The following is a 23,623-nucleotide window of genomic DNA, read 5'->3' on the forward strand; positions in this document are numbered from 1 at the left end:
ACTGACACATGTCCTTTAGACTATAAAGATATGTTTCAAGTAACAAAAGAAGGCCAACTCTTGAATAGAAGATCCTTGAAAAAGTGATTATTTGAAGGTGCATGGTAAATTGTACTATCCTTTATCCACGTTATGCAAACCTTATGCCAATAAGATAAGCGAATGGCTAATCCTTAAAGGTATATACTGTTTGTAGCCAAGGTATCATAACTAAGGGCTACTTACCTAGTATTAGTTCTTACAAAAGTTGATGTAATAGGGACCACACTTTCTTTATCTTTCAACGTCCCTCGATTCTAATCATTCATAAGATGGTATGATAGGAGAAAAGGAAAAGCAAACTATCAACTGTACTGCCGAGTGAATTACTTTTAATGCACAAAGGATTTATAAAACACTACATGGCGTGTCAATTAATCTAAAAAAGACTTACGGGCAGTGAAGGTAGTTGTGCCCCAGAGTTGCAGACCAATTGTTCGATGCTAGCCGATCAGGTACGTTCATATAAACGATATCTGGTATATATTTCAACTGATTCCTTCACTTGTTTATTAGTTTCATGTTACAAGTTCCTAAGTTAGAGCATAGATTCACAATGTAAGAAAAAGGATTACTCAGTGTGCAAAAGATCAATATTATGGTTAAAAAATATATTGCAATGGGCTATGCTTACCGTTAAAAGATATTGCAGGCTACTTTCAATAAAGTTACAACATCTAGCTCAATGGTTGCTGAGTCCCTTTATACAGCTTCCATATGGCTTCTATTCATGAAATGGATCTAAAGATGGGAAACAGGATATGAAACAGTTTAAGACTAGAAACGTCTCGTTAGTTAGGAGGATTTCGGTGGTCTGAAAGAGTTCCTCAATAACAAAATATCCTTACCAATGGGGAAACAAAATGTTGCTTTTCTAGCATACGAGCGCTACAAATGATGATTGCTGGCGTCCCGTAACCGTGTTGATTACAATGTCCTTTCATAAGAACAGAATGGTGCTAGGGTAAAGAAAACAGAATGCGTATAAGACAGCAACTGGGACTAAAACGATGTCAACGCTCTCACAGACTTAAGAAATTCAGTTCCAGAAGCTAAGAATCCTTACCGTTACGAAAACTGCACGCTGCTTATATTGCGTCCGGGCGCTGCAAAAGATGATTGCCGGCGTCCCGTAGCCGTTAGAAAGAAATATCACCTCTTATCTGTGCGATTCTAAATGTGAAAGTAAAATACACATCAGTCAGAGATCGGAAATGCCTACGTTTGCAAGAGGTTCTAAGGGACACGAGAGTTAGCCCAGAGAGCGAAGGTGCTCTTACCGGTAAGATGGATCGAATGTTGCTCGTATAAACCCACGGGCACCGCAAAAGATAGCTGTTGGCGTCCCGCAGCCATTAGGAATAATATCACCTGTCGAGTGTGAAGGCCCACCTTTATATGTGAACCAGTAAGATCGTCTTTCGGGCTGACGTAATACGTTAACGTCTGTTCTTAAAGGGAACTACCTCTCAGTTTATTCTGAAGACACGGAAGAAGAAGGAGATCGATTCTTTCCGTTCTATATGTTTAATAAATCCACTGCATAGGGAAACCACTAATGTATACATATGCAATTGTATTTCTGATATTACATATTGGTCTGGCTATTAATCAAATTTATTGCTGACCTAGTATAGCGTCTATACCATCTGTCTCATTGGTCGTTGGATATATATCTATATCTATATTTATTCAATAATGCATAACAACTCACCTCCATTGATATTGTATCTATCTGCTCTATTTTACAACCATACCTGGCTAGTACATTCCATTCCAATCTATTTCTTAATCGGGATTATATGACAGCCACCGCCCTGTAGATATATATCATGAATAGAAGCCATATGGAAGCTGTATAAAGGGACTCAGCAACCATTGAGCTAGATGTTGTAACTTTATTGCAAGTAGCCTGCAATATCTTTTAACGGTATGCATAGCCCATTGCAATATATTTTTTAACCATAATATCGATCTTTTACACACTGAGTAATCCTTTTTCTTATATTGCGAATCTATGCTCTTACTTAGGAACTTGTAACATGAAACTAATAAACAAGTGAAGGAATCAGTTGAAATACATACCAGATATCGTTTATATGAACGTACCTGATCGGCTAGCATCGAACAATTGGTCTGCAACTCTGGGGCACAACTACCTTCACTGCCCGTAAGTCTTTTTTAGATTAATTGACACGCCATGTAGTGTTTTATAAATCCTTTGTGCATTAAAAGTAATTCACTCGGCAGTACAGTTGATAGTTTGCTTTTCCTTTTCTCCTATCATACCATCTTATGAATGATTAGAATCGAGGGACGTTGAAAGATAAAGAAAGTGTGGTCCCTATTGCATCAACTTTTGTAAGAACTAATACTAGGTAAGTAGCCCTTAGTTATGATACCTTGGCTACAAACAGTATATACCTTTAAGGATTAGCCATTCGCTTATCTTATTGGCATAAGGTTTGAATAACGTGGATAAAGGATAGTACAATTTACTATGCACCTTCAATTAATCACTTTTTCAAGGATCTTCTATTCAAGAGTTGGCCTTCTTTTGTTACTTGAAACATATCTTTATAGTCTAAAGGACATGTGTCAGTTGGAGATACCAGGCATTATCAGTTTAGCTAGGTATACAGTTTCCACCATATATGATAGCAATTAATTACACTTTGAATGCATAATTAACCATCTAAGTAGATTGTGTAATTTTCGAATGTTAGGTGGAGCCAGCTGATAAGAAAGCAAAGATATTTGATTTGTTGGAAGAAATGCTTGCAAAACATAGGGTAACAGTGAAGGACATTCAGGTTTTGTTGGGCCATCTCAGTTTCACCTGCAGGGTAGTCAGGGCAGGGAGGACTTTTTGCAGGAGACTGGGACGTGCTTTGTCAGGACACCATCTGCCTCACCACCATGTCTGCTTGTCGGCTGGGGTGAAGGAGGATCTGCATATGTGGAGAACATTTTTGCATTCCTTTAATGGAATACCATTGGTGAGAGAGGATGACTTTCAGTGGGATGTGCACATTTTTTCAGATGCAGCAGGCAGTGATGGTTTTGGTATAAACTGGCAGGGCAGGTGGTGTGCGGAGTAGTGGCCTGAGCAGTGGAAGGAGAGTGGGAGGAGCATCGCCTTTTTGGAACTTTTTCCGGTGTTAGTGGCATTGTTGCTGTGGGGTGAGGAGCGGGCACATAAGAAGGTGTTGTTCAGGATTGACAACATGGCAGTGGTGGAAATCATCAACAGGCAGTCGGCAAGAGATGAGCAGATTTTGAAGTTGTTGCGGGTGTTTGTTCTTGGCTGCCTTAGACATGATATTGCGTTCAAGGCACTTCATATCCCTGGTGTGGACAATGACATTGTGGATGCTTTGTCTCGTTCGCAGTGGGAGAGATTCCGTGGGCTGGCCGAGGAAGCGGACAGGACACCGACCTCAATGCCGGAACATCTGTGGTATGTAGGCAACGTAGGGTTATACAGTTGGTGGTAGGTTCATTCTCTGCTTCTACTCGTACAGCTAATGCTATGGCCTGGAGTGAATTCATAGCATCAGGTGCCTGTCAGGTGGAGGAGTCATGGAGGCGATTAGATGATGTAATACAGTTTCTGCTGGACCTCATTGAGAAGAGTCTTTCTAAGGTACCATTGCAGGGAAATTGGCAGGTATTTCTTTTATGGGGAAATTTCTGTGGGGCTACTCCCCTTCTGGTGGGGAAGTAGGGAGGAGGATGTTGGAAGGTTGGGCTAGGGAGCGGGGTGGGAAACGTTTAGCACGTATGCCGTTATCATGGCAGACATTAGCGGGTTTGCTAGAGGCGTTGCTTGTTGTTTGTAGGGATGGTTTTGAAGTATGTTTGTTTTCTATGCTGGTCTGGATGTTTTGGGAGCCTTTAGGGTCTACGAGATTTTAGGTTACAGGTTAAAACTAGGTATCACTTGGCAGAAGGTTTTCTTCTTTGAGAGGGGGATTCATATTTGGCTGGCCAGTGTAAAAACGGACCAGAGAAGTGGTGGTAAGGGTGTATGGCTGGAAGCAGCTTCTCTGGTGTCACGTGCCCTTTACATTGGTCCAGGCGGTGGAGGGCACTGTCTGGAGGGGAAGGTAGTGAAAGGGTTTTTCGACATGCTGGTGGGGGCCGGGTGACGGATTATCAGCTGCGCATGGTGCTGCGTAAAGCCTTGAGGCATATAGGTCTGGATGGGTCTCAGTTTGGGACACATTCTTTTAGGATCAGGGCAGCAGCAGAAGCTTGTAATCGAGGCTGGTCTACAGGGGATATTATGCGGCTTTGGCGCTGGTCATCCAACTGTTTCCAACGCTATGTGAGGAGTACTGCGGAAGAAGCGCTTGCGTCATTTACATGAATCTCATATTGTTTTTCTTGTTGCAGGTTCTGTAGCGGCTCCCCGCTCCCCGGAACTGACCATATGGATAGTGGGGCACTCTTTCGTAAAATGGGCTCAAGTCCAGGCTGGCAGATGTTATTTCGGGAAAATGTTGGGTTTTAATGAGCGTTTGTTTAAAACTGTTTGGAATGGGAAGGGAGGGATGTTGTGGAAGGAGTTGATTCCTGCTTTGAATAAGTGGTTGGTTGGGGGCCAGTGCCCGGTTGCTTTGCTAATTCATTTTTGGGAGAATAATCTCTGTAGGGTAAAAGGTGTTGTTTTGTTATGGGCAATGAAGGGGGATTTGGGACTTTTGCGGGAACAGTGGTCTGGTTGCCATGTTTTGTGGACTGAGCTAATGCCGCGTAGGACTTGGAGGGGCGCTCCGAATCCGGGGCGATTGATAGGGCGCGTAAGAAGGTAAATCTGGAGATTTCAAGATATTGCAGGAGTTTGGGTTTTGGGAGGGTGTCTCATAGGGACATTCGGTTTGAGTCAGTGGAGTTTTTCAGCAGCGATGGGGTGCACTTGTCAAGGATGGTATGGACCTTTATTTGTTGGAGGTTATAGAGGTGTTATCCAGGTGTCTCAACGTACAGGAGCGTTTGAGAGTAGCATAGATGCGTTGTTTTGTTTGGGGGCAGAAAGGGGTAGTCTTCTCCCCCCTGACTTTCTGGGTGGCGGGGATTAAGGAAGTTTGCCAGGGTTTGGCAGAGTTTTTGTTGTTTAGTTTAAAGTTGGATCATCGACAGGAATTTTGTAGGCAAGTTGATTGTTAGGGTACTTACTGAGGTGGGGTGATCGTAAGTGGTGAAGGGGCAGGCAGGGGAGTTTGGGTAAGAGATGTTTTAGATTTATAGGCTTATATGTGTATACATTGAATTATAGTTTTTGTAATTTTGTAATGTTCGGGTGGGGGCGGATTTGAGAAATGTTAGGGGCGGGGGAGGGGGACAGGGTTAGGTAAGTGTTTGTATTTAAGGAGGTCTAGTTTTGTAAGGCATTGGCCAAGGAGTATAATTGTTATGTGTACCTGTTCCAACAAAGTGGCCTTTTACACACAAAAGCTGGTTGTGGTCTGCTCCCTCCCACCCCTCCCTCCCAAGGGCGGCTTGGTGGGGTGGACGACCGCAGGGTGGTCCCCCTCCCTGGCGGTTTGGGTGGGGTGGGGGGAGGGAGCCTGCAGATAGCAGGCGGGCATTTTTTTTGGGGCTTCCTTTTTTGTAGCCCAACGTATAAATGGTTTGGGCTACTGCTCCTAGCCACCATTTTGTCTTTGGTGACCTGGTGGCTGGGAGCTTTAGTCAGGAACACTTTTTCCCCTCCCTCCCTCCCTCCCTACCTCCTGTTCATTTAATTAATTACAATTTTAATTTGGGGTTTTACTTATTTCTTTTCCTTCCTTTTTTCTATTTGGTCTCTTTGTTGGTTCTGGTGTGCAGGGTAGGTTTTTGTATTGTCGCTTGGAGCAGGTGCTGTGCCGGGATTATGGAAGTTTGCCAGGGTTTGGCAGAGTTTATGTTGTTTAGTTTAAAGTTGGGTCATTGATAGGAATTGTTTAGGCAGGTTGATTGTTGGGGTACTTACTGAGGTGGGGTGATCGTAAGTGGTGAAGGGGCAGGCTGGGGAGTTTGGATAAGAGATGTTTTAGATTTATAGGCTTATATGTGTATGCATTGAATTAAAGTTTTTGTAATTTTGTAAAGTTGTTATGTTCGGGTGGGGGCGGATTCGAGAAATGTTAGGGGCGGGGAGGGGGGACGGGGTTAGGTAAGTGTTTGTATTTAGTGAGGTCTAGTTTTGTAAGGCATTGGCAGAGGAGTAAAATTGTTATGTGCACCTGTTCTAATAAAGCGTCCTTTTACACACAAAAGCTGGTTGTGGTCTGCTCCCCCCCCCACCTCCCCCCACCGCTCCCTCCCAATTTTTTTAATCTTCCATTGGCGACCCTATGGGAAACTGAACTTTAACCGGTGTAAAAAAGAGGAACTGTAACTTTTATGGACTAAATAAAATAAGACGGTGTCCACCATACAAATAAAGAGATATTGGAAGAGCCATTATGCTCTTTCTGTCAGACTTGCACCTACTGGAAAAAACTGGCTGCATTCTTGGTAAGAATGACTTTAAAAGGACAGTGCCAATTCAGATTATTTTTTCTTCTTGTTACTAGAAATACGCTAACACCTAAAATGTAAGTAATTGCCCTTTCCCCTTCTGAGATAGCTATACTCTCTTCTGGGAGCATTATCCCCAAGTGCATGGCAGGCAACACCACTATGCTTGTCCCATCCTTTTCACCAATAGCTTCACTGGCAAGTTCTAATTCTGTCCGTCTTTCTGTCCCTCTGCAGACATTTCCAGACCTCTGGAAGACCACAAAGAGGTCAGGGTGGCAGAGCAGCTGGCACCTGGGCATGCCCACTCCTGCCATGATGTGGGCAATGCCAACAGCTCCAAAGGGTGCTACAAGTGATTCCTGTTTTGAAGAGTGCCACTAGGAGGTGGAAGGGCTTTGGACCACTCACTGCACCACAACCGAGACTCCCGCAAACTTCTGCTGAGGACGCAGAGTACAGTTAGGCCCACCTAAGAGGTCGAGAACAGACATGGGGGTTATAATCCCACCTGTGTCAGAGTCCTCATTGAGTATTGGTCTCAAAGGGGTCATAAGTAGCCTTTATCAGATTTGGGCAAGTTCAAAGGAGTCCTGGGAGACAGTCCATGCATCAGATGGGCAGATGTCCAGCTCTGGATAACAAAGCTCTGGTGGAGTGATGGACTCCATCCAAGCTAGAAGGGGCCTTGCCACTCTGGGCTCTGTGAAATAACATTAACAACAGAACATGTAGAGGATAGAAATGTAGGTGTATATGTACAAGAACTGCCGCTAACTCGCGTTAGCGTTAGTTAGCTGCAGTTTTCTTAACACAGGCTATCCCTGAAAACTATCGCCCTCTTAGGTGATAGTTTCAGGTAGCCGCAGTGAAAACTGCTGCTAACACTAGCGTGAACACCTTTGGTCTTTTATTGGGTCTTCGGCTCAACTGGGAAAAGTCATCCTGTTCCTTTTGTGAGGACTGAAGGGTATAAATATCCAGGAGCTTCCAATCTAACTCCTAGAAGAGATTGCAGACACACATTGTTATGTGAGAATAATAAAATATCTAAATAAGGTTCTAGGTAGGCTGGGGTGGTGGGAGGAGCAGAGTGGTATTGGCTGCACTGAAATCTTCAGAAAGACGAGGTTTCTCAGCTAGTTTATACAATGGCCTCCATTGTTTTAAACTGAGGAGAATCTGGAAATGTTCTGGCTCAGTGACTGTACAACTTTACAACTTACAGAAGTACACCTAATACAATGGGGTATGCATACACCTGCTTGCCAATTTTAGAAATATAGCTGAGAGAATGCATTGAGGGACAATGTGGGCCCAACACTCGTAAAACCAATGGAAACCACAACAATTGGAGCTTTGACAGATCTTATCAATAACAAGGAACATGTCTCTGTCTTATACAACCATGTGCTTAAGTGCTCAACTTTGGCAGACTTTGGAGTAACCAAAAACAACGTCTGTATTGACATTATGAAAAAAGCATGGGACAGGATATGTTTGTATGTAAAAATGGTATGTAAGAATATCAGACTGCAACTGGTCGAATGTAACTACAAACACATGATAAATTGCAACGAGATCCTAAACAAAACTGACTGCATGAGAGGAGTGCATGAGCTGCAGCAATGGCATAATAAAGGCTGGAATTGGATACAGCTATTGTGGCAACATGCAATGGACAATGTATCTTTGTTTACCGGACAAACGTCTTAGAATAAGGAAGACAAATGTTACTTACCAGGAACAGTGGGTTTGCTTTGTACATCGGTCCTCCTTTTGAGCTTGGTCTTATTTTTGTGACCGAGTCCATAGTCATGTGTGGTTTTTGGTGCCTTTGGCACAGAAGCCTGCCATTGCCTTAAGGTTGGTGGTTGACCTTTCCTGAAATGTGAGTGGAGCACTGGAAATTGGGTCCCTGCAACTGGAGCCTGCCTCTCGTTCATGCCATTGGATACCTCCCTAGAGGTGGGCATGGATCCCTTGCTCCTTTTCAGAGTGACAAGGTACTGCTGATAATATCCTGGACCCTTGGACTACCACTGATTTGCATCCCCGATGGCACGGGTGGGCACCCCCAAAGAGATCTGCAATACATTGATAATCCTAATGTTCCCCAGTGACGAGAAGGAGATACAGATTGTCTGTACTTGAGGTCACATGCTGAACCAGCATTGCTTTCTCACTGGATAATGACTGTTGCCAGCCCAGAATGCAGGGCCGGCTCCTCCATGTGGGCAGAAGAGCATGAACATAAAATGGTATTATTAATATAATTTTACGTTTCTGCTTCTCGCACTGCGAGAAAGCAGAAGGGTTTAGTTGGGGACGGGCAGGTGAGCGGTCCTGCTGTAGGGCAGGGGAGGAGTGGCTTGCCCACTCAGAGGAAGCTGACTGTTTGGTCGGCCCCAGGGCCGACCAAACCAGTCATACACACTCTCCCTTTTCTCCATGTAGGCTGTATGCAGCCTACATGGAGAAAATGGCCTCCCCATGGCCCCATTGCCTCCCCATACTGTGTGGTCGGCATCCCAGCCAATCACAGTGCTGTCATTGCAGCATTGTGATTGGCTTAGGAGAGGGAAGCCGGCTTCGGCTGCTTCCTGTTGCAGAGAGGATGACGCAGACAAACGATGCGGAACCGAGCCGCCGAAATAAGTTAAAGATTAAACACCCCCTCCATGTAACACCCCGCCCGCAAATCATACCGGCCGCAACTGCCAGAATGGCATACGAGAAATCAATGAGACAGCTGCTCATCAGAGAGGTGGTCCCCCAAACTAAGTCTTCATTTTATTTGCAAGGTTCATCGGAGACCACAATGGATCAGATACTCAGAGAGGTAACTTCGGTGGGTCATAGACTGGAGGCGGTGGACACTAAAATGACAGACCTCATCACCAAGGTAAAGTCGATTCATGCTGGATCTCTGGTTTCCAAGATAAGGTGGAGGTGCGCACATTATGTAAAAAGAAATATTGATAAACAAAAGAAAGAGGATGGAGGTGTTGGAAAGATACATTGTTTCTGTGTTGATCGTGTGGTGACTTGGTAGATGCTGGATGGTGCATTGTGGGTTTCTCTGGCTGTTCCACAGAATATTTTTCAAAAGGACTGTACCTCCAATAGAGGTCTTCGGAGGATTGACCTCTTCATCAAGGACTATAACTATGGATGGTTGCAAGCTGTTGCCTAAAACGAGGGTGATTAGTGGTGTAGTGTAGTTCCTATATTCCCAATAGGCTCTGCTCATTGGAATGATATATCCTATAGATATGACATAGTACTGAGGTCAGTATGTCTCTATCGAATATACTTAACTTAATTGTGAGTGCCGGCTAGCTCAGAGGTCACTAGAAACTTTCTCGAATACACAAAAAGGGATTCGTTTCTAACACCCGCATAAACATGACAACTTTGTTTCCCTAGGACAGGAACAAATATCTTCAGAGTCATGGAATCAATAGATAACTATTTTACTCAGTCAATCGTGCATGCTTCGTTTCTACAGAGGTTGCAGAGAAATAGTGAGGCGGGTGTTTTCAATAAAAGGATTTATTGAACAGTCTTCTTTCTCATGCAAGAGAGGTGAACTGCTACAATCATTAGACAGAATGCAAAGTATAATGCGTACAGCGTAAACAGTAGTATAAAATAATACTGTAATAGCATTGTCTAGTGCTATGACAAATATAAGAAAACATACATAAATAACACAGGCTAAAATCCTCAACTGGTGCTTCTAAAATACGCCTACCCCAATGTACCTAACCTAGGTCTAGTACCAGTGTAGAAGTAAGTGTGGTCTTTAGCATAGGTTTTAGTTCTTGCCAAGAATTGCCAAAGGTTTCTCTAGTTTCTAATCAGCTCCAAACCTTAGAATGAAAGAGGTTGGTATCTCTGTCTCATGACTCGATTTCCCAACACCCCGCAAGGGGAGTCAGAAACACTGGAGCTGGATTCTCGGCAGGAGGATGTCAGCTTCTTTGTCAGTGTGTCAGCTGGAGAGTTGGCTTCCTTCGGCACTTGCTGTAGCGAGTTGCGTCGGGCAAGTAGGTAGTTGACCTGCACCGAACGACCCCATGCTTTGCCATAGCAAGTGAAGGTATATTTATACCTAGAAGGTGTTAAGGAATGCCAGGTTTGACGTAAAGTCGGGAATATGAACATCATGGATGAACGCCTAAGGAATAGTTGTTCATGCATAATAATGAGTTTCTTGGAGAAATCAACATTCAGGCTAGGGAAAGTCCCTTCTGCTTAAGAGTCTGGTTTTCCAAAAAATAGTTGTGACGTTTGATGAACGGATGGAAGTAACCATGCCTGTATTTCAGTAGCATGGACTATGCCTTAATAAGGCCTTGATTTCTATGCCTAAATAAGGGCAATGCAAATTGTACATATATATAAGGGCATTAATCGGGAAAATTCATTCGGAATCTAAAACGCCATACAAAACCCACTTCATTTTTTTATGTAAGACATTACTAAAATTCTAAACATGTTTAACATATCTAAAACATATCTACACATGAAGAGTGAAAAACCCACCTGAAACACATAAAAATGCATTTGAACTGGTTGTACACATAAAAGATGCATTGGTGCTGTACGCATTTAAAGCAATGTTTCATTTGAAGCATATATGTTGACATTTGAATGCTAAATGAATGCATCATGAAAATATACATTTATGAAATGGCTCGTAAATACAGAAGAAAAAAGTCTGAAACCATTTAATTTCAGATTATATAAACTGTTTGCATGTGGACAAGGTCAAATATTGTCTCTGGAAGTATTCAAATAATTCTTGTTCTCTATGAATAGTTCTACTATAAGCAGATTACTTTGTGCCGAAAAATGAAAAAAACAAATTTGGAGAAAATAAATGAATCATAGGAAAAAGTTCTTTGTTTGTAAAAATGAAGGTCAAATTCAAAGTATCTCAGAACACTGTGTGCCAATTCAAAAGTCAGTTTTAGCGCTTGGAGAAAGCATGAAATCTTCTAAGTCTGTAAAAAAGTTGTCTACCATTGTAGGTGAAAGTTGGATTACCTCGTTTAGAAGATTAACCGCACATAGATGCGAAGCATCGCCAACAGCAATGGTCGCATTAGCAATGTTCAAATTGAATGGTACCTAGGTGCCTGAAGTTTCCTCTCGTACCTCACCGTCAGCATTTTGCGTCTGTGAAATCTCAATGAATGCCGCCATCAGAATTGGTAGCCGCTGGGGACAACACTGCGCATGGGTCGTTACCGGGTCCAGCAAAGTATCAACATGATATGATATGATATGATTTAGCAGATTTATAGCGAGCACTAATACTCGAGAATGTTCTGGCGCGGATGAGCTGGGGCAAAAGGGAAGGTCAGTTAATTAATTAATTAATTGTGGGTTTGTAATGCGCTAGAATCGACTCCCGAAGGAGTATCTCTGCGCAGTAGAACGCTGGGGAACCCGTCCTGGCTTTCCCTGTGAGATGGTACCTACTGGGTATCTCCAAGGTGAAACCAGGCATCCCCAGCGTATGTGGGGGGCCGTTGTGGAGATGAGGCAAGCAAATGCCCAGAGTTGCAGAGTGTGATCCCTGGTTAGAGTAGGCACCGAGGTGAGAAGTATCGAGTCCGCTGACCCTGGTCCACGACCCTGCCGCGTCGGGAATTAAACCCTGGTCCCGGGCTGTCCTCTGCTCTCGGATCTGCCGCCTCTAACCAGTGAGCCACACCACACCACTCCACTGTTAGATGGTCAGACTAAACAGATGAGTTTTAAGGCGCTTTTTAAAGAGATGACATTCGTTGGCATGACTGATGGGAGTGTTAGACACATGTATAGCACGCATTCTTCTCCGCATAGCAGACAGCGTAGACCAGGTAAGATGCAATCTTGGCAGATTGGTCTGAATGACAGAAAGCATGTAGTATTTAATTCTCGTAGACGAGGTAGTCCCAAAATTTGGACGATGCGCTCACGACACTTCATCGCCAGTAGAGTTGTCTCCATGGAGAATTGGGTGTCACTAGTGATTTGGCTTGCCATATCGCAGCAGTAGGAGCAACACAGAGTGCACGAAGTTTAGAAATATTCCTAGGACTGCTTGAAAAGGTGCTAACAGTCCAGAAAATATGGTCTTAAATACATGTACAATACAGCTCATATCGGACATGTTTAAGATACAACTTAACATTTCTGAAAAATGTACAGGGCAGTTTGTAGTTAAGAGGGCATGTATCTCGGCAGAAGTCCTTGCGACTTGTAAATCCTAGGTATCTTTGGCCGAGGTCGTGGGAATGTTTTTTGCAAAAGAAAGGCTTATATTCTGCTTAAAGTATCAGTTTGTATAGAAGAGATGTTCAGTGAAGGCTATAAAGGTGACTCCCTGTCTGTGTTAGTTTTAGGAAACAATACTTGCATACAGCAAGTGACCCATGCTGACACAGTTACTAGATATGGTATGCCAGGCAACATGCCACAGCAGCTGTGATCGTTCAACATGAGGTAACTTCCATTTGAAAGCTGTCCAAAAAGTTGGATCAATCAATGCAGCTGGTGAACCTTGCAGGTGGCTGGATAAATTGTTCGAGGAGCTATTGCAGGACCCATGTAAGTTTATACCCTGACATTGGAGAGAATCGCTTAGTGCATTTTCACAGTTTTTACCACTAAGAAATACTACACGTCCCCCACTCCAACATCTATGTGTGGAGGGTAATTCCCAGGATGTCTTGATGTATTCTTTACCCAACCTTTCATATGTGCCTGCTGGTTTGTGTTTTAGGCAATACTGGAAATGGAAAATTGTAACAGGCAGAGTGATTGTTCCATGTATTATCCATTCAGTAGCTGGCTTTTCAGCGACTGTAAATGGCAATCTTTCCAGTTTTACAATGCTCAGCACCGTATAGTCTGCTTCCCATTGTGCCTATTTGATCTGTTTATCAGTGAGATTGAATTCTGAAAACAGAGGCGTAGTATTGAGTAAACGCCAAGGCACATAGCCTGAACGTAGGTTTTGTAACATCCAGCCTAATAGCATGATAGAACGTAATTGCGACTGACCATGTTGCAACATGACCAAGTCCTGTTCCATGATGTCTATGGCAGAAGACACTATGCTGTCCAATGGATATATCCTGGACAACAGAGTTGTTAACCCATTGTCAACCACAGAGAGAGTTTTCTCTAAATTAATACGATCAATTTCTCGTATTTCTGCAGTCTCTGCTTGCGTAATCTTCCATGCTTCATCATATGCAGGATAGATACCGGCATATAGAAAACTTTTATGACGCGGTTTCCTTGGTCCTGGCAAGAATTCCCTAAGATCAGCGCCATCTTTAAGTAAAGATAAGTGTTGCTTTACATCCTTAAGTGTAGATCTATGTAACCATTCAAGGCACAGTTTCCCTACACTGTATATTGTTACTATTCCTGGATGCTGTCTTTGAACATATCTTGGGTCTGACCTAGTGAATGTGAAACCCAGTGTTTTATTCAGGAATCTATCTTGACAGTTGTTTGGGTCTGTGGGCCAGATCAACCATTTTTTCCAATCTGGATCTGTTCTGTTGTGATGCAAAATAGTGTGTACGTCTACCTCCCCCTCTGAAGTGTTACTGCTATCAGTTGTAGGTGTAGGTATGGACGGTTTGTTCAGGTCTTTGATCTTGGCTAACCCAAGACAAGACGTCTGTTGGACAGTGTCATTCAAAAACATAATTTGTTCAGGGATGATTCAGGCTCTAAACATAGCTTCCATTCCCTGTACCTGCCAATCTTTTGTGCCCCAGACAGTTTTCGTCTCTATGTTGTCTTGCCAAAAGTCAAAACCTAGTTTTGACATTTGAGCATAAAAAGCTGCAGAATAAATTTGTTTGGTATTTGACAACATACTTTTCATGCCTGTTTTGTTAATATTTCTAAAGTAAAACGATTCAGCATTGGATACATTGAACCCTGAAAAGTACGGAAATGTTCTTGCAATTGTTTTTGAGCTACCCGTTGGTGGCATCGGACAATGTACCTATTGGTTATACAGTAATACATTTCTAGGATTTGCAGATGTATGCAAGAAATGATGACCATAATGATTATAACAGTACATTTGTTCATAGTCTGATGAACCTTCTAAATATTCATGATTTGTGAATACTGCAGGCATTTCAAATTCTGACATCATATTATTAAGACAGAGGACAACCAGAACCCCAGAAGCCCTGCGGAGGACCAGCCTGGGACCATCATTGGTGAGAAGGTGGCAGGAGTTGGGGGACTGGACACTGCACAACAGGACCTGAGCCAACAGCAACAGGGTGAGTAACGATCAGGTACTTGGGGACGGGGGAGATGGACACAATGGCACACATGCACAATTAAGTATAGAACATCTGCGGACAAACCATGCCCAAGAGTTACAACTCCGAACAAGAGCCCAATTTTCCCAAGTCTGCAACATCTCAGCACTGTATAAGCACAGAAGTGAAAGGCACACTGCCTGAAAGGGATAAGGGCCCGCAAAGTCAGAGCTGAAGGGGGAACTCACCCACAATGCAGCACACACACATAAGAATCCGAGCACCTCAACATTGACAAACAATGTGGTACAAACTGCAACACTTTCACAACAGAACAGAAGACACAACTGCTGCCGCTCGTGTGCAGAAAATGGCCAATCGCTTTTGGCATAGCAGGAAACTATGAGATGACAATCTACAAGTACAACCTCACACCTGTAATGGTGTAGACATGTCAACTGTCCCGCATCAAAAAGGCATCTCCCCACAAATAGTCACAATGTACATTGCCATGCAGCCTGTTCGTTAACTTGTACAATGCGTGAACATACATGTGAACACAATGTCAATCTGCATCTCCTCGTCACATTGCAGAGGGAGAATCAACACCTCCTGCAGAGCAGATCCAACAACACAGCACTGATGATGAAAAGGACCTCCCCAACATCGACACCAACGCCCTCCAACAGTTCATGAACAGCTCCAACACCCCATCTCCAGGAGCAGGGCAGACTGCTGCATCGAGGAGACCCCACCCCCTGAACACACCACACAGCAGGAAGCACCCAACACCATGGCTGTCACCCAGGAACCCCACGACCAAAACGTCATTCCAACGCCGTGTGTTAGGGTTCCAGGAGAAGATGGCTGATCAGATGCGGGTGGGGTTCGACCTCATGTCAGCCAAACTCAGTTGCGGCTCCTTGTGGGAGTGCTACCGGGCTGTGACGTGGGGTGGAGGAGGGGCAGGTTAGGGGAGTAAACACCAGAATACGGAGGAATGCAGGTAAGTAGTAAATACGTGAAGTACTAAACTAACTAAACTGACTTTGCTCAGAACTTCTCTATGTTTCCGTTTCACCATTCTATATTTTTTGTGAATTATCTCCTTTGAGTTGATGACAGTTGTGGCAGCAACTAATTTGGTCCTGTCTTATCCCTTGTCCACAGACCCCTGACGAAGGGTCGCGTTTTATGACCCGAAATGCATTGGGTGGATTATAAATGCAAGTAAACTGTTGAAATGGCGACATAAGGAGTTTATTATGTTTGCACAAAAATAAGATTGAAAAAATCGGATGTACCAATGAACTTATAATTGGTTGAATATGATAAATAATAAAAGAAAAACCTGAGAAGAAACTTAATCGTTTCATGGATAATTGAGCGCGTAAACTTGAGGATAGTTGACTCTATCCCCACCACTATTCTGTTGACACAAGGCACGGCCAGACTACGTGCGACGTTCACGCGCCACCACTAACTTGTTGAACACTCAGATAAACTTGGAATACAGAGTGCATAGGGATTACACTGTTTCTCATTGATCCTAAAAGTCTATCCCATCCCTGTTTGCACCACCTCTACAAAATGCAACTTGACGATATAGCTTTACTTACCACTAACAAAGCAGAGACTCTTGGATACACGGCAGAAGCCGCGAAGGAAATTTATGGGTTAATTCAGGAGACCATCAGATTTGCTCCACAAAAAACCACAACAGCTCAACTGCTCAAACAATTCGAATACATGAGCAAGAAGGAAATAAATCAAAGGTTGCACGCAACCACGCTCATCCATTATATGTTTTTATTTATATAGCATTTCAAGAATCTGTATGTGGTTTTGTATTTACGTTTGTTGTCATTAACTTCCTATCATGAAGCCTAAACACTCACATCACATGACTAGAGTTTTCTGGTTACACCCGTTTGTCTATACTTCTCTCCCATTGGGTTTTTTCATCACTTTTTCTTTACCGTTCACTGATTGGACCAGCTTCCGATCACATGACCATTTTTTAAAACGCTTGCCGCACATACCGCCCCACATTGAGGTTTACCGCGACTTGATCGAGGTTACGGCGCCTGCCGATTTTCTGTAAGTGTTTGTGATACTGACGCTTGGGATTCCGGTTTGCACACTTGTAAAGGTAACGCGTAAAGAGCACTGGGTTTCTCGTAAAAACATCCTTGTGTTTAACTTTTGCATGTTGTGCACCGCTGTTAGTTTAGTACTTCACGTATTTACTACCCTGCCTTCCCGACTTTGCTCAGAACTTCTCTATGTTTCCGTTTCACCATTCTATATTTTTTGTGAATTATCTCCTTTGAGTTGATGACAGTTGTGGCAGCAACTAATTTGGTCCTGTCTTATCCCTTGTCCACAGACCCCTGACGAAGGGTCGCGTTTTATGACCCGAAATGCATTGGGTGGATTATAAATGCAAGTAAACTGTTGAAATGGCGACATAAGGAGTTTATTATGTTTGCACAAAAACAAGATTGAAATAATCGGATGTACCAATGAACTTATAATTGGTTGAATATGATAAATAATAAAAGAAAAACCTGAGAAGAAACTTAATCGTTTCATGGATAATTGAGCGCGTAAACTTGAGGATAGTTGACTCTATCCCCACCACTATTCTGTTGACACAAGGCACGGCCAGACTACGTGCGACGTTCACGCGCCACCACTAACTTGTTGAACACTCAGATAAACTTGGAATACAGAGTGCATAGGGATTACACTGTTTCTCATTGATCCTAAAAGTCTATCCCATCCCTGTTTGCACCACCTCTACAAAATGCAACTTGACGATATAGCTTTACTTACCACTAACAAAGCAGAGACTCTTGGATACACGGCAGAAGCCGCGAAGGAAACTTATGGGTTAATTCAGGAGACCATCAGATTTGCTCCACAAAAAACCACAACAGCTCAACTGCTCAAACAATTCGAATATATGAGCAAGAAGGAAATAAATCAAAGGTTGCACGCAACCACGCTCATCCATTATATGTTTTTATTTATATAGCATTTCAAGAATCTGTATGTGGTTTTGTATTTACGTTTGTTGTCATTAACTTCCTATCATGAAGCCTAAACACTCACATCACATGACTAGAGTTTTCTGGTTACACCCGTTTGTCTATACTTCTCTCCCATTGGGTTTTTTCATCACTTTTTCTTTACCGTTCACTGATTGGACCAGCTTCCGATCACATGACCATTTTTTAAAACGCTTGCCGCACATACCGCCCCACATTGAGGTTTACCGCGACTTGATCGAGGTTACGGCGCCTGCCGATTTTCTGTAAGTGTTTGTGATACTGACGCTTGGGATTCCGGTTTGCACACTTGTAAAGGTAACGCGTAAAGAGCACTGGGTTTCTCGTAAAAACATCCTTGTGTTTAACTTTTGCATGTTATGCACCGCTGTTAGTTTAGTACTTCACGTATTTACTACCCTGCCTTCCCGACTTTGCTCAGAACTTCTCTATGTTTCCGTTTCACCATTCTATATTTTTTGTGAATTATCTCCTTTGAGTTGATGACAGTTGTGGCAGCAACTAATTTGGTCCTGTCTTATCCCTTGTCCACAGACCCCTGACGAAGGGTCGCGTTTTATGACCCGAAATGCATTGGGTGGATTATAAATGCAAGTAAACTGTTGAAATGGCGACATAAGGAGTTTATTATGTTTGCACAAAAACAAGATTGAAATAATCGGATGTACCAATAAACTTATAATTGGTTGAATATGATAAATAATAAAAGAAAAACCTGAGAAGAAACTTAATCGTTTCATGGATAATTGAGCGCGTAAACTTGAGGATAGTTGACTCTATCCCCACCGCTATTCTATTGCCACCACAAGGCCTGGTGCAGATGTATGCTGCTGCTACTACTCCATTCACATCTCCGCTCCCTGAAGTGTCAGTGCCACACAATGCGGCAGACATTCCACCTCCGGCTCCTGATGTGTCACTGCCACACAGTGATGCAGACAGAACACCACCACCATGTGAGGCACCTGACACATCAGAGGAAGAAAATGATGATGATGAATCTCGCTTTATGGTCTGAATGAAGTGGTAGCATTCATCTACGCCATATGAGCGGTTTCAGCTTGGTTCTGCCCTCTGCATCATGCCATGGAATAGCACCTTCCACTGTCCCCGATACGCTCAGCGACACTCACCTTGGACCTCGACATTGACTGACATATTTTTTCTGGTCACCAATGACACAGCAATAACACTGCAGACTGAGGTATTCCACTTCTGATGAACTTGTCAATCCCTAAAGGACTCTGGCTGGCCCTACACGGGGCAACAATCTAAAGTGGGGTTTGCATGGCCCTGTATTGCTCCAGGTTAAAAAAAACACTGAAAGTGAATAAAACATTCTAATTCACACAGATGTATCATGGCTATGATCAATCAAGTATGTAAGTATGGATGAATGTAGGGACAGTGATTTCCTAGGTACTCCCTGGGTAATGCAATCAATGTGCATGTATGGCCGTGACCCAGATAGGCGTGAGACACACATTGTCATTCAAATCAACACTCATCACAGTTGAATACAAGTGAAGGTGGGTAGACTTTATAAGCCTATGCATGTTAGTTTGGGCAAGATAAGTGCCACAACGTGCAGACCAATGCAGCAGTATGTCAGAATGAGGTATGTTGCCAAGTGCAGCTGTCCACTCCGAGGGAGTGACTCACCTTTCACAGGTGTCTGTTAACCCGCGTTGTTGTCCCCTCATGTAGTCGGAGACGAGGCAAATGTAGCCATGTCCACTGTTGTTGTGGGATATGTGACCAGATCTCCAAGATGCAACAAGGTATTGGGACATGTGCAATGGGTTCAAATCAATTGTGGCTGCAGGTAGGTAGTTGCTCGTCCATGAAAGGGCACATGCAATTCCGAGGTCGGAGGTGCAGATGTGCTCCCGCCTGATAGTTCACACAAAGGAGCTTTCTTCACTAATTTTAGTTTGTCATCTGCTTGCATTTAGGAATTATGAAGTGGCTTGTTGGGGGTGGTGTGGGATGTGTGCAACTTTGGCATTCATGTTTGACATGCCTAGCATGTGGCAAATGTGCGGCATTACTGTGAGCTACATTGCCTCACAGCTGCTCCTCCCTCTCCCCGAGCCTATTTACTTGTGTGTGCTGCACGGTTGCATCACTTGCACTCCTACGTCACTCCATTGTAATGCCTGTCTGCACATGTCCACAAGGCTGCCAACTACACAGTGATGTTGGCCGTTGAAGGTGGGCGGCCATGTGAGTGTAGGCCTATTGTAAGGATAGGGCGGACACAGATGTAGAGTTCATGCCTGGCTGAACTTGTGCTGCGAGTAGGGATATGCATTTGGCTCATGCTGCGCCAATACAGATACACACAACACTTGGCATGTATGAGCCAAGACCCCGAGCGGTTTTGCACACCTTCATTTCTCTGTTCGTGCGCGCCCGCTCCCCGGGTGCATGCTATATTGCAACATTGTCGGTTGCGGGCCGGGTGGCGCAGACACTACAACAGAGACACACGCATTAGTTACTTCCTGGTCCAGGCCAGAACTGAACCACGCCCAGAGCCCCGGGCAAATTCTTCCCACCCCTACGCTGGACTGGTGCATGCCGGCCCAGCCCACTCTGCTTACCCTTACAGGGAGGGGACGACAAAGCTACATGTCCAAGGTCTTAGACACTGCCTGAGCTGACATGGATGAGTCCACAGTACACAACACTACGAAAACCATCAGTATATGTCCACATGAAAATGTCTGTGCTCTGCATACTGAAGTCTGTCCAGCACATGTGTATGTGTCTTGTAAAGCACACCGCTGCCCTGAGGCGTCGTGGCGATGTAGACCACTGGGGAACCCGTCCTGGCTATCCCTGTGAGATGGTCCCTACTGGGTATCTCCAAGGTGAAACCAGGCATCCCCGGCTAATGTGGGGGGCCGTTGTAGAGATGAGGCAAGCTAATGTCCAGTGTTGCCAAGTGTGATCCCTGGTTAGAGTAGGCACCGAGGCGAGAATTATCGAGTCCGCTGACCCTGGTCCACGGCCCTGCCGCGTCGGGAATTGAACCCTGGTCCCAGGTCGTTCTCTGCTTCTGGGTCTGCCGCCTCTAACCAGTGAGCCACACCACTCCACTCACATGACTGCCACACTTGGCATTGTGTACATTCTTCTTCATGGGTGACTTGCCTCCTTCACACATACTTTGTTCCTACCTCACCCGACATTCTTCAATTGTGTGGCTGGGGGCCATGCTGTTTTTGGAAGGTCAGCTGTTTTGTTCTGCGCTGCCTCAGTGGAAGTCCAGGGTGTGGGGAATCCGGGGGGGGGGGGTCCTAGGGGTGGTGGCAGTGGGTGTGGTGGCCCTCTTGGGTCTTCCAGCTGCATGATCAGTGGCTCCATGACATGTGATGGTCTTCAGATGTGGCTACTGCAGGTTGTCGTCCTGCTTAACACCAGTAAAAGGTAGGTGTTAAATCCTGCTGCTAACACGCCTTATCGCCTGTTTTTGGATCGCATTGCAGATCTGTCTGGTTGTTGAGAATGTCGAGAAGTTGTGTTTTCGTGTGTTTTTGCACGGGAATGCCTAGTCTGCATTTCATTAGCATTAGTTGTCGCTGTCATCCGTGCTGATGTTTTTTGCGGCAGCAATCGCTGGAAAACTTGCGATGTCAGCTGTTTGCACCAACCTGTGAATAGGACGTTAAATCTATCGCCACTTATGCGGCGCTAAAGTGCTGATAAGTCGGCGGTAAGTCCTTGAGAATATTTCCCAGTGTGTACAAACAGTGACGTGGGCAGCAATCATGTATATATGCGGTGTAACTTCCCAGGGGCTGGTGTGCGGAGGCATCGTCGGGTCACCTGCCCAAGGGCAGGGTTGGTGCAGGTGTGGTCCTAATGCATACACGTTAACAAACACTAAGATTGTTAGCACGCCACATATACACGTGCACATGGACACAGTCCTCTATTAAATCGTCCACTAGACCCAGGTTTTCAATGAATAGTGAGCCGGATACAGAGTAGTTTCATTGCGAGGACTACGTTCATTTTTGCAAAATATACACTATAAATTGTGTCTTCTGAATACATAACTTCGTATGTCGACCGTAAGTCCCAACAAAAACCCGAACATGATGCGTAAACAGGTCCACAACATATATTCACACAACGCCATACTGCAAGAATGGGGTATTGGGTGAGAAAGAGGGTGAGACGAGAAAGAGGCGGGTGAGTCTCGGGAATGGAGGGGCAAATAAGTAGAGAGTCGACGCAAGGAAATAAATGAGTTAGACAAATAAACCAAAAACATTCTAAACGCTGAGATTCTTATTTGGGGGGCTCCGAGTTCTCACCTGCCTGCCGGGGCTAGGATCAGAGGAGAGCAGCGCTCCCCACACACCCGCTGACTGCAGGAGCAGAGGCGGCAGGGCCCGCGCGCTGCTCCAGGCTGCAAGAGGCTGGAAGAGAACACAACACCTGTAGCCTGGCAACGGCGTCCCTGGCAACGGACCCACAGAACGGGACACTACAGCAGAGGCACTGGAGGTCACTGCACACAGCTGATCCATGGGTGGGCAAGCTACGAAAGCCACACACACAGACGAGCCAGAGACTATGTAAGGGCCTGGCTGCCCTAAGGCTGAGGAAAGACCGGTCCTATGGAACGAGCCATCATGTATCAGAGACATCGTTTCACTTTCCTGTTCTGCATTTGATTAAACCTAAACGTTGTTTGTATGCAGGACAAGCAGTTTATATTTCATTCCTGTTAATAGAGTGTTGCAGGACTGGCTACTCATTATGCAGGGCTGCTTATGTTTTTTCACAACAAAGTTGCATAGTGGAGGTGCAGAGAGGGCAGTGCCTTCAATTGGGCCGGGGAATCAAGCCAGGTCATTGGTCACAACTAAGCCCGTGCCTGCCCTGGCTTGTCCAGTTATCCATATGCAGAGCCACTGCAGACTGCAACACCAATCGCAACAGCAGAGCCTATTGTAAACTGCTGCAGACATTGCAGGTTATTTCACTCGCTGCAGGCACAGCAGTGCACTACTGCCCGCTGTAACCAGTGTAACCCATCACAGCCCAGGCATCAAAAAGTGCCAGACAGAAATGCCACGTAAGTCTCTTTCGTTATAGAAATTAATCAAAAATATGAAAATCAGTTCTGGTTCCACACATTTTATGTTCTAAGAAGCGCTGCTTTCCTTTAAACAGACGGGTGTTAGAGAGATTTGGGGTGCAACAACCATAGAAAACGGCATAGATAATGTACACTATAGCCTTCATCAGTAAAACAAAAATACAGGGAGTTGAGCAAACAGGAGGGAAAAATGCTCGGTTTACCTTTTGAATGGTTCATTATGTGTGCGGATTGGAGAACACAGAGTGTAATTTAACGAAGCGAACAAGCAAGGGAAGGTATGGTGAAACGATTTCCGGATTAGAGGAATGGGTATGTTCTCATATTTTTTCCAGAATTGAAGGTGACCTTTTGCCACTTGAGATTTTATTGAACAGAGTTCCATTAACTAGGGACCCTCAACACCTCCCAACCATATACCACAACTAACCTAGAACAGGCTGTCAAGAAATGCTCTGCCTGGGAAAACAATTTCACCAGCAGAGTCACCTCTGTGAGCATCGTCAGAACCCGTGAATTAAATATCATATCCTATGCAGGTCATCCTCTTGCTATCAGAAAATCCCTCGACCACGCTGGCCAAC

General features: G+C 44.4%; 1 protein-coding gene and 1 long non-coding RNA gene across 2 annotated transcripts in view; both read right to left on the reverse strand.

Annotated features, from left to right (window-relative positions):
• The window catches only part of SAXO4 (stabilizer of axonemal microtubules 4), a 132,309-nt gene extending 109,927 nt beyond the window's left edge, over window positions 1–22,382 (reverse strand). The window contains exon 1 of the mRNA XM_086958629.1: window positions 22,249–22,382. The gene's annotated coding sequence lies outside the window, so the exon portion shown is untranslated. The remainder of the gene's footprint in view (window positions 1–22,248) is intronic.
• Window positions 441–1,190, reverse strand: LOC147730780 (uncharacterized). The gene is made up of 4 exons (XR_015308601.1): window positions 1,106–1,190; window positions 888–998; window positions 674–780; window positions 441–572 (listed from the first exon to the last, which is right to left on the reverse strand). It is a non-coding gene; the product is annotated as an uncharacterized LOC147730780 (long non-coding RNA).
• Window positions 22,383–23,623: the final 1,241 nt, after the last annotated feature.

The sequence above is a fragment of the Lissotriton vulgaris genome, chromosome 2_1, assembly GCF_964263255.1.
Source record: "Lissotriton vulgaris chromosome 2_1, aLisVul1.2, whole genome shotgun sequence".
In the NCBI taxonomy this organism is placed as follows: domain Eukaryota; kingdom Metazoa; phylum Chordata; class Amphibia; order Caudata; family Salamandridae; genus Lissotriton; species Lissotriton vulgaris.